Source organism: Phyllobates terribilis, unplaced genomic scaffold, assembly GCF_046119375.1.
Source record: "Phyllobates terribilis strain yellow unplaced genomic scaffold, ASM4611937v1 Scaffold_35__1_contigs__length_13245226, whole genome shotgun sequence".
Lineage (NCBI taxonomy): Eukaryota > Metazoa > Chordata > Amphibia > Anura > Dendrobatidae > Phyllobates > Phyllobates terribilis.
The window spans coordinates 282,731-297,084 of NW_027362795.1; the positions used below are offsets into that span (position 1 = coordinate 282,731).

At 44.1% G+C, this 14,354-nt stretch overlaps 1 protein-coding gene and 1 pseudogene across 1 annotated transcript in view; one reads left to right on the forward strand and one right to left on the reverse strand.

Moving 5' to 3' along the window:
• Positions 1–14,354, reverse strand: part of LOC141182572 (uncharacterized) — a 449,915-nt pseudogene that overhangs the window by 104,041 nt on the left and 331,520 nt on the right.
• The window catches only part of LOC141182573 (uncharacterized), a 258,948-nt gene that overhangs the window by 51,626 nt on the left and 192,968 nt on the right, over positions 1–14,354 (forward strand). The gene's annotated exons all lie outside the window — the stretch shown is intronic.

A 14,354-nucleotide genomic window follows, 5' to 3' on the forward strand; every position in this document is an offset into this window, starting at 1 on the left:
GTTCTGGACACCACCAAACAAAAAAGTGCTGTCTCACATAGAGATCTGTCGAGGATCCAAACCTGTGTGAGATCCATGCAGCTTGTTGAATCTTGGAGGTTCATGAATCCCTCCATGCGGGACTATACCTACTATTCCATTCCGCACAAATCTTATAATCGATTAGACTATGTGTTCGTGTCAAGGAGAGCGTTCCCGACTTGATAGCATCTACCATAATACCTAACATATACTCGGACCACTCAATAGTTCTAACGACGATCTCCACTTCCAGACAGCGCCCACTCTGCCAATCTTGGCAAATAAATTAATCTATCTTGGCCCTCCCTGACATTAAAAAGCGACTCCTTGAGAAGTTACAACAATATTTTTCCCAAAACCAAACAGAGGGAATGTCCATATAATCTCTGTGGGAAGTTCACAAGTCTGTGATCAGGGGGGAACTGATTTCTGTCTCGTCCTTTCATAATAGAAGGAGACATACAGAAACCCAAACACTATATGATGAGATAGCGGAATTGGAGCTTCAATACAAAAAAACACTAGACCAAGCAACCTTTGATTCCCTTACAATTAAAAGACAACAGCTCAAAGATCTCCTAAATTCAAACTCTGCAAAACACTACACAACGTGGAAACACAAAATATATGCACATGTGGATAAGGCCTCTAAATTTCTACTCGCTTTCTTACGCAAACGACAAACTCGTACCCAAATCTATTCGATTAAAAATAACAATGGAGTGACTTCAAAAACCCATCACATATCGAAAAAGTGTTTCTTGAATATTACTCGCAACTCTACAACTTACTTTCAGAAGATACAGAGCGTGATATCCTCCAGAGACGGTCGGAAGTAAGGTTTTTTTTTACAAGGGCTCCGGCTCCCGACCCTCTCGAAGAAGTGCCAACAAAACCTACTCAAACCTTTTACGCTCCAGGAGCTTCAGTCCACCCTGTCAAGATGTCCTAAGGGTAAGGCCCCCGGTCCTGACGGGTTCATGGCCCTTTATTATAAGACCTTCTCCTCTCTGCTACTACCACACCTTTTGACACTATGCAATGCCATTCTTGGTGGCCAGCCACTACCTCATCAGATGCTTGAGGCCAGAATTTCTTTGATACATAAGGAAGGTAAGGACCCGACTCTGTGCAGCAACTACAGGCCTATCTCTCTATTGAAAGTAGACTTGAAATTGCTGCCTAGTATGATTGCTCGGAGATTAGCGTAATTTCTGCCGAACTTGATATCAATTAATCAAACAGGCTTCGTGGGGGGTAGAGAGGGAAGGGATAATGCACATAAAGTACTGCATCTTATTCAATACGCCAAATCCCGCAAAATCCCTCTTGTTCTTTTGGGAACGGACGCGGAAAAAGCGTTTGACAGGGTGAACTAGACCTATTTAGAAGAGACGCTTTATAGAACTCAACTACCTCCCACAATCGTTTCCTTCATAATGGCAATGTATTGTGAACCCACGGCACATATTAAAATAAACGACTCATTAACTGACACATTCTCCATTAAAAATGGAACTAGACAGGGCTGCCCGCTTTCCCCATTGTTGTTCATAATGGCAATGGAGCCTCTCTTAATGGCAATCCAGCATAATCGAGACATAGAGGGCATTGAAATAAATAAGTCCCACTTTAACACAGCAGCCTTTGCGGATGACCTCTTAGTACTCATGACGAACCCGTTGAGGGGACTACCTGCTCTCATGAACCTCATGGGTAAGTATAGCACCCTATCCAACTTTAAAATCAATATTTCCAAATCAGAAGCCCTGGAGATCCAAATCCCTCCCTCTGGAAATTAAAAAACTTATACCCCTTCGCTTTGCCCAAACATCACATTACTTACTTAGGACTGAAACTGGGCAGAAGCTATGCTGACTTATTTAAACTTAATGTCCACCCCCTACTTGCGTCCACATCAGCTCTTATAAAGACTTGGAAAGATAAATACCTCTCGTGGATGGGGAGGAAGAATATACTGAAAAGCCTAATTTTGCCCAAGTTCAACTATCTGTTCCAAATGTTACCCATATCAATACCCTCTACCTTCCTCTCTAATGTAAACTCTCTATTCTCAACATATATATGGAATCGCAAAAAAACACGTATATCCTACTGCACTCTGACTCTTCCTAAAAATCTGGGAGGAATGGGGGCGCCAGACATTAAGATATACTACAGAGCAGCATTACTTACTAGAATAGTGGACGTAATTAGACGATCAGCAGACAAGCAATGGATAGAGGTGGAGGAAGCCCTTGCATCGCAAAATATCAGATCTATATTCCTAGTACCCTCTCATTCAGAACATAAACAACCCCACTCAATCCCCTATACCAAAGCCACTTTAAAAATTTGGCAGGAATCGTCACAAATATTGTCGCCAACCCTCTCCCCGCTGCTTAAATTATCAGACCTCTTAGCACATTTGATAACAACACCTGATACTGGACTAAACATGAATAACAGCCTCTCTAACTACTCTATTGACCAACTTCTCCATGAGAGAGCTCTCCTCTCTTTGAAGGAAATTCAAAAATTACCTGGCCTCTCAACACTGAATTTCCTACAGCAAAATTCCATTAGGAGCTTACTACGCCAACTCCTAAAACCTTCAGACCTCTCTAGAAACCTAACCGTATTCGAGACTCTTTGTGCAGCAACCACGAGACCTAAGAAAGTATTTTCTATTGTGTATCAAGCCCTGCTAACTGCAGATATCTGCCTCAAAAGGGCACACATCTCGCTCTGGGAAAAAGACCTGGGATACTGTTTTACAAAAACTCACATGGCCCAACCCAATGTGTGAAAGCGCAAGAAAACTCACACAAAATCATAACGAGATGGTACATCTTGCCCATCCGCGTTAATGCGTGGAACATCAGCCACTCCACAGCTTGCTGGAGATGCGGAGCACCCACTGGGAATTATTTCCGTATGTGGTGGCTTTGTTCTACTCTAACTCTATACTGGAGACAGGTGGAGTCTCTCATCCAGAAAGTCTTGCGAAGAGACCTTACATTGAGTCCAGAAATGGCCTTACTACACTTCCCGACCTGGCCGAGTCATAGGTTGGCCTCAATACTAGCACAACACTTCCTAAGTGCAGTGAAATTACTAATCCCAACACATTGGAAATCTTCCATTCTACCCACGCAAACACAACTATGGGAGAAAATCCACTCATTATATCATGTAGCCGAAATAGTAGCTTCTGTGAACTACACTAGACCGACCTTCATCAATATCTGGCGCCCCTGGATAGTCTATCTCTACTACATAGACAGTACATCTCTAAAGAAAAAACACCAATCCATCGACAAACTTCAGTTCCAAGTGCCCCCCACCACCCACTACTCTCGCCATCCCTTTTATTGTCCTCTCTCCCTTCTCTCCCCCCTTTTTTTTTTTTCTCTACTTTCTGTTATTACTGGTTTTAAAACAATGTGAATACCACCAAGCTGGACTATGCTACCACAGCATACTGTGGATGGACTTATCTGTTTGGTCGCACTAATAAGGAGCCCCATGCCCAGTGTGAAGTTCCCTCCTTATGTTAGTTATAAATATCGAATGGACTGTATCTATTCTTCTTTTTTTTTCAGTTAAGGCTAACCTAATGAGAACAGCTAAGTAGACAATCCATGATTCTTCTGACCTCATCCCTACGACAGGCTACACCGTTGTCTCATCTGCTTTATCTGTCTGTATTACAGTTTACGTTATATTGGTATTCATATTATCTGAATCTTTACATTTTGAAAAGAAAAGATGTCTGCTTCCTCCTCAAAATAATCAATTTGTGAGCAGTTCCTATGTAGACGCATATATTGGCTTTTCGGTATGTTAAGAAGCCAGCTTGGGAGGTGGCAGCTATCTAGGGAAATGTAGCTGTTGGAATCTGTAGGTTTAGTGTAGGTACGGGTGTGGATTTGGTTGTTGGATATGTGTATATTGAGATCCAAGAAATTCATTTGTTCTGTGCTGGTGGTGGAGGTAAATTGGATAAAGAAGTCATTCTGGTTGATTTTGTAAAGGAACATGTCTAGTGATGTTTGGTTACCGGACCAGATAAAGACAATGTCATCAATAAAGTGATACCAGAGGACCAGGATCACACGCAGAGACCCATTGGGGTAGATGGTGGACTCTTCCCATCTACCCACGTACGGGTTTGCATAGCTGGGCGCGAACCTGGTCCCCATTGCTGTGCCCCACTACTGGGCGTAGCAGTGCTCCTCATATTTGAAATAGTTATGTGAGAGAATAAATTTTAAGCATTCATTTATGAAGGAGATTTGTTCATCTGGGAGTTTTTTCTGTTTTTGTAGAAAGTGAATGGCTGCTTGGCCCCCTTTATCATGTGGAATTACCATATACAGGGATGTGATGTCAATGGTACCCAGAATATAATTATGCTGCCATGTGATTTGTTTGAGTATTTGCAGGATATGTTGGCTATCTTTAATGTAGGCTGGCAGCAGTGGGACCAGGTCATGTAGATGAGTATCCATGTATTTTGATAGGTTGGAGGTGAGGCATTGGATGCCAGAGATTATGGGTCTCCCCGGAGGATTTGTCAGGGATTTGTGTATTTTGGGAAGGTAGTAAAAAACCGCTAGTCTTGGAGAGGTGATATTGATATGGTCAAATTCAGATTTGCTGATATATCCTGCTTCAAGTCCCCTTTTAGTAAACAATCTCATTTGGTTTGAGTAATTGGTGGTAGGATCATTGGCTAGGAGCTTATATGTATGTTTATCACTGAGGAGTCTGGAGGCTTCTGCTTGGTGCTGTTCATTGTCAAAAATGATGATTCCCCCTCCTGTATCAGCAGGGCGTATAATTATTCTTTGGTTCCTCTGGAGGGATTTCCGTTCAGCAAGGTTGAGGTTGTTTTTAAAATTAGCAAATTTTTTATCACTGATTTTGTGTAAGTCATTGATTACGTTTTGTTTGAAGCTGTCGAATGCTGCTGAGTATTCATTTAGGAGATGGAAACTGGATTTGTTTTTAAGATTAGTGTGAACATGTTTGAGGGGTTTAGTGTTAATTGTTGGGTCTCTTTTTTCTGATAGTATTTTTTGAAGGCCAGTTTCCTCATGAATTGTTTAACACTAATTAAATCTTGGAATTTATTGAGACCCGTTGATGGGGCATATTTTAGACCCTTATTCAGTAGGTGGATTTCATTTGGTTTTAGGTCGTATTTGCTCAGGTTAAATATAGAGTCATCCTTCCTACTCATTTCTTTTGGTTGCTTTTTCTTTTTGGCGAATTGCTCTCCTCTACAGCCTCTCTGGCATTTTTTTATTTTTTGAACCACCTGAAAAAAATTAGTTACTAGCCCTCTTCCGTATCTGTGGGTGCTGAGATTGGGATCTCGTTCTGACGTTTGTGGTTTGGGATGTGTGTGGATGTTCACTGGTATCAAAGGGTGATTCAGTGATGGTGTCAAGTGGGTCAAATTTGTTCTGGATGGTGACTGGGGTTGAGTCGGGGATGAATTGACTGCTGGTGGGGCTCGTGCCGGGGGATGTGGGCTGGTGGTGTTAGTCCTGTACTCATTCTGCTGAGTTGAGCAGTTTCTGTCTGGGGTAGGGTACATGGAGATACCTTCTTCGGACAAAAGAGTGTCTGACGGTTGGGGGCTGGGTGAGATTTCATCAATGATGTCATAGGCATATCCTACTCATGTGCAGTACTGTGTTTCAATATGAGGGATAGCGTCACGTCCAAATTTGCATTGTTTTTTTGTCTATAATCTCCTCTTTTTGATTAATCCTATTTCTGATACTATTAGAGAGGCTAGTGATTTCTGAATGTTTTTGTATGGTTTAATGTCATTAAAGAGTTCCGTAATTTTTACTTTATTTTCCATCATATGCTGTTTCCTTTTGTTGATGATGAAGGAGACCGCTTGTTTTGAAAATGATTTAAAGAGGTTATCCCATTCTAGTAGGGTATCCGGGTCACCTATATCCCCTGACAGTGGTTTAGATGCCAGTAATCCAGCTGGAATGCTGTCAAGAGCTAGATAGCGTTCTAGGGTGGCGATTTCCCACAGATCAAGAGAATGCCAAGAGTGTGCAAAGCAGTCATCAAAGCAAAAGGTGGCTCCTTTGAAGAACCTAGAATATAAGACATATTTTCAGTTGTTTCACACTTTTTTGTTAAGTATATAATTCCACATGTGTTAATTCATAGTTTTGATGCCTTCAGTGTGAATGTACAATTTTCATAGTCATGAAAATACAGAAAAATCTTTAAATGAGAAGGTGTGTCCAAACTTTTGGTCTGTACTGTATATAAGTAATGTAGCAGTCCTGTGTATCGTCAAACTCAATTTGACAGGTGCCACGCCCCTCCTCCCCCTCCCTATCAGGCCCTGTGTTGTATCTTGTTCAGAATTTTATGAGTTTGTTGTTGTTATCAGATTATTTACTCTTATTAGATAGTGTAATTCTCATTTTATATGAATTTTATAATTCCAGCAGATTATTTACTCTAATTTGATAGTGTGATTCTTAGATCATATATTTTATACGTTTGTAAAAACCAACACTGCTAATCACCAAGCACTGATCACATTTCACTGATGAAGATTCTCATTTTATATGAGTTTATAGCCCCAAGAGTTTATTCTTATTTGATAGGCTGATTATTATTGCTTGGGCATATTATGTATATGGCCAAGTTACAATTATCATTTTATATGAGTTTTATATCCCCATACTGTTTATTTGATAGTGTGGATCTTATTGCTTGGGCATATTATCTATATGGCCAAGTTACAACTACCCCCAAGTATATAAAGTGTGTGTTTTATACGGATGTAAAAAGCAAAGACACAGTAAAAGTATTAAAAGATTTTATTGTTCTAAAAATAAATACATCTCAAAGACATTTCAATAATATAAAAATCCTTACAGAATATTATAAAAATTTCTGCTTAACAATAATAATATACATCATTACATTTCTTGCAGATTAATATAGAGTGTTACAATTCAGTCAGATCATTCATCCAATACATCACTTACATCGTGAGCCACATGGATTGTAGTAATGGTAGAGACCTTTTTTTAGGCAGCGAAGTTCCTTGTGTGATACCTAATGATGGAGAGTGTAAAGATTGAATAGCGCGGGTTGGTGTGGATGGCGTCCGGGGTGTAGATACATCGCTACCTTCACTGATGGAGATTTTTAATCCATCTAAAAGCTGTCTAGTAGCGGGATTGCCCACAACTGTAGATGGAATATTTAGCTCGGCCATTGCCTGCATAAATGAATCCCAACCCCGAGGCAGATTCCTGCTGGTCAGGGCATGACTCTGTGTTGTACTACGTACCAAATCCAGCAAGTTAGATCCTGGTATTACAGTTCCTTTGAAAATAAATTCACTTTTATCATTCCAGGATGTAACATTTTTATTCTGCAGCAGCCTGTTCAGTAAAAATTCAGCATTCTTTTTCTATCGTTGGTTTACATGGCTTACAATTTCAGTGACCTCTTGATTTTTATCAGGGCCTGTATTTGGCAATTGTTGCTGATCAGATTCAGGAGTGCTGACGAGATTTAAAGTGGTTACTTCTTTTGAGCTGTGCCTCGCATGTACCAAGTATCGTTGTTGCACGGAACTATACATGTTAACTTTCACATCATCGGGTATGTCACGACGTTGTAAAACCGCGATTAATTTCATCATCAAGGCGACGAATAACACTCTCTCGTATGTTATCTGTATTAGGGGTTCTTAGTTTGACTAGATCCTGTTTGAGAACGAGATAAATTTTCTCTGTATGCTCCATTATTTGTATGTGAGCAGACTTGTTATTATCGGTATTGCAAAACCTAAACCCGCCGGTCTGCTTGAGTAGGTGTTTCTTTTTCTTTATGGGCTGCGATCTATCACTCAGGGTTCTTATAGCTTTACACCACTTCTTTAATATGTTTTTTTGTCGCTTTTTCAGGGGTATTCGGCCTTTTAAAATGTTTAAAGCAATTTCACCTATGGCTGTAATTAAATATCTGCTTGCATTGTGCAAAATAGATTTTCTGACAGCGGGTGTTGCCTCCACCAGCATTTTAGAAGAGCCCAGTTACGACGTAGTCTCTCAGACATCTTTACAACACTATGGCCGCAGTGTAGAATGCCTGATTCCATGTAAAATTCACTTTTTAGAAGTATTTTTCGTTTGAACATAGACAGCAGGCAATACTGGTGGAAACGACCCCGTCCTTAAGCGAAGATCCTCAGGGGTATTAGCTCTCAAGTCTAACAGCAAATACTCATAAGGTTCCCACGTGGCATCCTCAAAAGCTTCTAAGAAAAAACGTGTTTTTCCGGGGTACATCTGGCGGGCTAGAGTTAAAATTTGTAATTTATCTCGTGGATTTTTAAAAAGGACAATGTACTTTGTGTTTAAAGCTATTGTGCGGCTTTTCTTACCCTGACAAAATATGTTTTGTACCAGGTAGAAAATGCTGAGATTTCTGTGGTGAACGTACTTGGTAAATGCTTTGTCTATCTCGCAGTTATCGCTAGCAGTCTCCATGAGATCATCAACAATAGTCAAATTTACCTTGTCAGGAGGGAATAAACCATCATCTACGAATGTATGCGGCAGACCCTCCACAAATCTGATGTGGGGAAAAGAGCGAGAGATTTCATCATATAGTTTTTGCCAGCATGAATAAAACCAAACAATATTATTGGGTTTGTGAGAAAAATGAGTTTCAATATTATGTAACAGCTGTTTTACAAAATGGCTCTTTCCAGAATTAGACGGGCCTGCTAGAATACAGGAGAATGGAAGTTGTAGCCGTGGATCCATCACAATCCCCAACTAATAGCCAAATGGTAGGGTTGTGAAATCGTCTAATAGGCGCCGCTTTGTGTAAACGCACTCTTGTGTTTTGCGCAATGGTCTTGTTTCAATGTCCCAGTACTTTTTATTTCTCTCAATGCCCGGCTGTTCTACGACAATACGCTTCTGTGTTTCTGTGTCAGAATTACGTGGGTAGTCCAGAATTAAATCTTTCAGACTGCTAAAATTAATAGATTGAGTGTTACCGACATTTAGTGTTATGCCCTTAACTTTTAAGACTGTTTTACCAGTGTTGAGTTTGTATCCGTAAGTTTTGGGACCCGCAGATACAAACTCTGTGATGTGAGTGTCATCGAGTATCTCACTGGTCAGTTCCCCCAGGTAATCGCCTAAAGTCGGCTGCCACTCACCTTCTCTCTGCACAAAAATAACCGAATCTGTGTCGTGATAAAGACACCTCTCCTGCAGCCGGTCCAGCAGAGAATAGAGCTCTAGCCGGGCATACGCGGTTGTAAAACACACTATAAAAATGTTTGTGTTTTTGTTGACGGTGTGATGGCCTTTTGCATATTTCCAGTTAATGGTCGCAGTTTCATCATCAATGAAATGTAACATTGAAATGTCATAGTAAGGTAGAGACCCATACTTAAAAAGCTCATCGGGGTCACTAACAATGCTGGTACATGATAAATTAAATCGCTGACCAAACTTTCCCCATAAAGAATTTAAGAAAAGTTTAGAGATCTCTCTCTTAGCCGGATTCACACCTATATTTTCAGGCCGCAATTGTACACCTTTTTCAAGAAAGACGTCAATGTACTGCTTTTTCTTGACTTCATCAGTGCACCAGCTAGGATAACCTGAGGCCTACTGCTTATCACAATGATGTAATTTAATGTAGAGGGCATACAGTTCATCAGTTGTGTTCGGAAAATGCCATGTTTCAAAGATGTGGGCAATCCTGTACCCCTTTTCTACAGCCATCTCAAGTTCTATAGTGCACCATGTACCGGTCAGGGCGCGTTCTTCATCACTATGAGTGCAAACCTCGGTCTGTGAACTTACAGCGCATGTGTAGCAAAGGGGAAACATTAATTTTTTGTTGAGTTTTACAGGCAGCACAGGGAAAAACAAATTTATTGGCGGGTAGACCTTGACTTTAGCAATACCAAAGTATTTTTTTAATGAAGCCGAAATTGTCATAGATGATATCTGGGTGGCCTACAGGGTATGTTTTAGTTTTGTTTACAAAGGGATACAGACTGGTGAAATCGTAGTAATGCAACGTCTCTCCATCCTCCAAGCGGTGATAGAGTTTAGTGGCGTTAGTTCGGCCGCCATAAAGAGCATCTCGTGGGTCTAAAGGTGTTGGGAATTCCATTTGGAGAAGAAATGTTTGAAGGTTAGAATCTTTTTCAACCATTTCATTCCAGTCATGCTTCCACATCACTCTTACTGTGTACCCGCAGCACTGTAAGTAAAGCTTTTTAGCTAAAAATGCAGAATATAACTGCCCATAGGAAGTATTTGTTACCTTATTTGTGTCATTTCATTATAACACACGGGGCAGCCATGGTAAAAACACCCATGAAATTCAAATGCTACGTGTTGTTTGTTAACATAGGCGTACCCGTCTAGAAAATATTTCCCGACTTGTTTTTCGCCACCTCTCAAAGCATGCCGAATGACAATGTTCTCGGAGAGTGCTACATACATGAGCCACTGTATAGTGGGTGATGAGTAGCGCTTTTTTGTCTTGTGATAATTATCACCGGGTAAAATGGTGATGGTCTTTTTTGGAAGAAATTTAAACCGGTACATTAACAGGTGGATATGGCAGAAGAAAGGTGTATAGATATCCGCGCTTCTCCGTATGAAAAGATGATCTGGTGATCAGAGGGTTAATGGAAATATTTTTTATTAATTAACTACATTCATACGCATTTCACGGACGTCCTGTCCGCTTCCTCAGTGAGTAGCTGATGGCCGGAAGACCTCCCATTTAAAGGGCACCTCCTCCAAAATGGAGGTGCCCGTGCAAGGTTGTTGCTTTGTGTGCTAAACTTTGCTTCAGCCCTCAGGTCCTCCTACCAGTTCGCCAGCCTGACTACCAGTCGAGTCCACCAGCCTGACTACCAGTCCAGTCCGCCAGCCTGAACACTAGTCCAGCCCGACAGTCTGCTTGCTGCCCAGTCCGCCAGTCTGTCTATGGGCCTGGCCAGTCAGCCTCTACCTGCTACCTGTCTCCGCCAGCCAGTATACTCTCCAGCCTGACGGTCTGGCTACGGTCTTCCCCGCCAGTCTGTCTATGGGCTAGGCTAAATCTGCCTACCCGGAGAACTTGCCTGTAACCTGCCTGTTAACTGCCGTGCTTACCAGCCAATCTACCTGGAGGCTCCTGTATGTCACCTGCCAGCTACCCGTGGTGTCTGCCAGTCCGTCTACCTGGATCACCCGTCAGCCTGCCTGCCGTGCTCATCTGCTGTACCAGTCAGTCCCTGCCATCTGACCTGTGGGAGTCACCTGCTCTTATACAAGGTCGGTCCCAGAGTGGCACCTGGTCCCTCTGCTCGGTCCTTCCCTGGTTCACTGAGTCGATTGAGCCGCTGTGTGACCTTGGTCGGTCCGAGTTGATATTTAGTTACGCCCCTCTGGCCCCTACTTGCTTGCACCGTAGGACAGAGGTTCCACCACCCGGATCCGTAACAGTTTGCACGGGCCATGGAACCCGGTGGCCCCCAGGCTCCTTTGCTTGCTGACCTGTACCAGGAGGTTTCTCGTCAGAGATCCCAACAGGAAACCATCCTGACCTACCTGCGGAATGTCAACTCCCGCCTGGACTCGCTGTCCATCCCCACTGTGTCCGCTTCAAGCTGAGCGGCACCCACTCAGGCGGCGTCTCAGCCTACCAGTGCCATGGCATCCAGCTCTGGACCCTGGCTCTCTGCACCTCCTCATTTCGGGGGTGACTCCGTTTTATGTCGGGGTTTTCTGAACCAGTGCACACTGCACTTTGAACTTTTGGCGCATCAGTTTCCCTCCGACCGGGCCAAGGTGGCGTTTATCATGTCTCACCTCACCGGGGAAGCATTGGCATGGCTAAACCCTCTATGGGAGAGAGGGGATCCCCTGGTGTCTGATCTTCTGGCTTTCCTCACTGCCTTCCGAAAGATCTTCGATGAGCCCGGACGTAGGACGTCTACTGCCTCCTCACTGCTCCGTCTCCGCCAAGGGAGTCTCATCGTGGGCCACTATGCCATACAGTTCCGTACCCTCGCCTCTGAGCTCGCCTGGAACGACGAGGCCCTGGTGTCCACCTTCTGGGAGGGTCTTTCCAGACGAATCAAGGACGAGCAAGCCGACCGGGACATTCCTACCACCCTGGATGACCTGGTGTCACTAGCTACCCAGATTGACATCCGTTTCCTGGAACGAGTTAAGGAGACTAGGAGACTACCCGGGAGAAAAGATTTCCTCATCTTGCTCCCATTTTCCAGAAACCGGCCTCCCAACCAGCAACTCCCCGGGCACGCTCGCCCGAACCCATGCAGATTTACCAGACCAAGATGGTTAAGTCCCGCCAAGAGACACGCCGAGCCGAGGGGAGCTGTTTCTACTGTGGTAGTAAGGAGCACCTGATCCGCTCCTGTCTGGTGAAGCCGGGAAACTCCAGTGTCTAGGACGGCTTGGAGGGGTCGTCCTAGACAAGAGTAAAACCTCTCTGTCATTGACTCTATCTGTTTGTACATTTCCAGTGGCAAGACATACTTCTTTGAGACAGCCTTCCTGGATTCTGGATCTGCTGGGAATCTCATCTCACAGGCGGTAGTGGAGCAGTATCAGATTCCTACTATACGTGTGGCTGAACCATTGTCGGTCGCCGCTGTGGACGGGAGACTTCTTCCAGTAAACATCCTATTCGTCACAGAGCCTGTAATCCTTCAGGTGGGAATGCTGCACTCAGAGAAGATCTCCTTTCACATGCTGTCCAGTCTCTCTCACGCTCTCCAGCTCGGTCTGGAGAGAAACATGGGCCCGTCCTGAATTGGAGATCCGGTGAAGTGCTTCGTTGGGGTCAGAAATGCCATGAGTCCTGCCTGGTTCCGGTTCGTCCAGCTCTACCTCCGTCTACCCCGGCTAATGTACGTGGTCTACCGTCACCTTACTGGTCCTATGCAGACGTCTTCGACAAGAAGGAAGCAGAGACACTGCCACCTCATAGACCATATGACTGCCCTATCGACCTGGTACCCGGCGCCTCTCCACCCCGTGGGCGTGTCTACCCCTTGTCGCTGGCCAAAACTCAGGCCATGTCGGAGTACATCGAAGAAAATCTTACTAGAGGATTCAACCAGAAATCTACCTTCCCGGCTGGAGCAGGATTTTTCTTCGTAAAGAAAAAGGATGGCTCTCTGCGTCCCTGTATTGATTATAGGGGACTCAACCAGATTACCATTAAAAATAAGTACCCCCTGCCGCTCATCTCTGAACTGTTCCATCGCCTTAAAGGCGCGAAGATCTTCACCAAGCTCGATCTTCGCGGGGCGTACAACTTGGTTCGGATCCGCCAGGGAGACGAGTGGAAGACGGCATTCAATACCCGGGACGGCCACTACGAGTACCGTGTGATGCCCTTCGGTCTCTAACGCTCCAGCTGTCTTCCAAGAGCTAGTTAATGACATCTTCCGTGATCTCTTATACTCATGCGTGGTGGTATACTTGGACGACATCTTGGTCTTCTCTCCGGACCTATCCACACACCGGAGGGATGTTCGTCAGGTTCTGTTTAGGCTCAGGCAGAACCACTTATATGCAAAATTTGAGAAATGCCTCTTCGAGCAAACCTCTCTTCCGTTCCTGGGCTATATTACCCCTAAGACTGGTCTACAGAAGGACCCCGAGAAGGTCTCTGCCGTCTTAAAGTGGCCCCGGCCGGAGGGGTTGAAGGCGATTCAGCGATTCCTGGGCTTCGCTAACTATTACCACCACTTCATCCCACATTTCTCCTCCCGGACTGCTCCCATCTCAGCGCTCACCCATAACGGAGCAAATCCTAAGGAATGGACGTCCGAAGCGGAGGAGGCCTTCCTCTCTTTAAAACAAGCCTTCTCTTCTACCCCAGTGCTGCACCGTCCGGATTGCAACAAAGTTCTTTCTGGAGGTTGATGCTTCCTCTTCCGGAGCAGGAGCGGTGCTCACCCAGAAGTCTCCATCCGGCAGAATGGTAACCTGCGGCTTCTTCTCCAAGCTCTTCTCCTTGTCCGAGCGCAACTACTGCATAGGAGACCGAGAACTGCTGGCCATCAAATTGGCACTGGAGGAGTGGCGTCACCAGCTAGAGGGGGCTCTGCCCCTGGTGGTAATCTACACTGACCACAAAAACCTGGCATATCTACAAAATGCGCAGACTCAATCCGCGTCAGGCTCGATGGTCTTTGGTCCCGTTTCAACTTCACTCTACATTACCGCCCTGCTGACAAGAACATTAAAGCCGATGCTTTG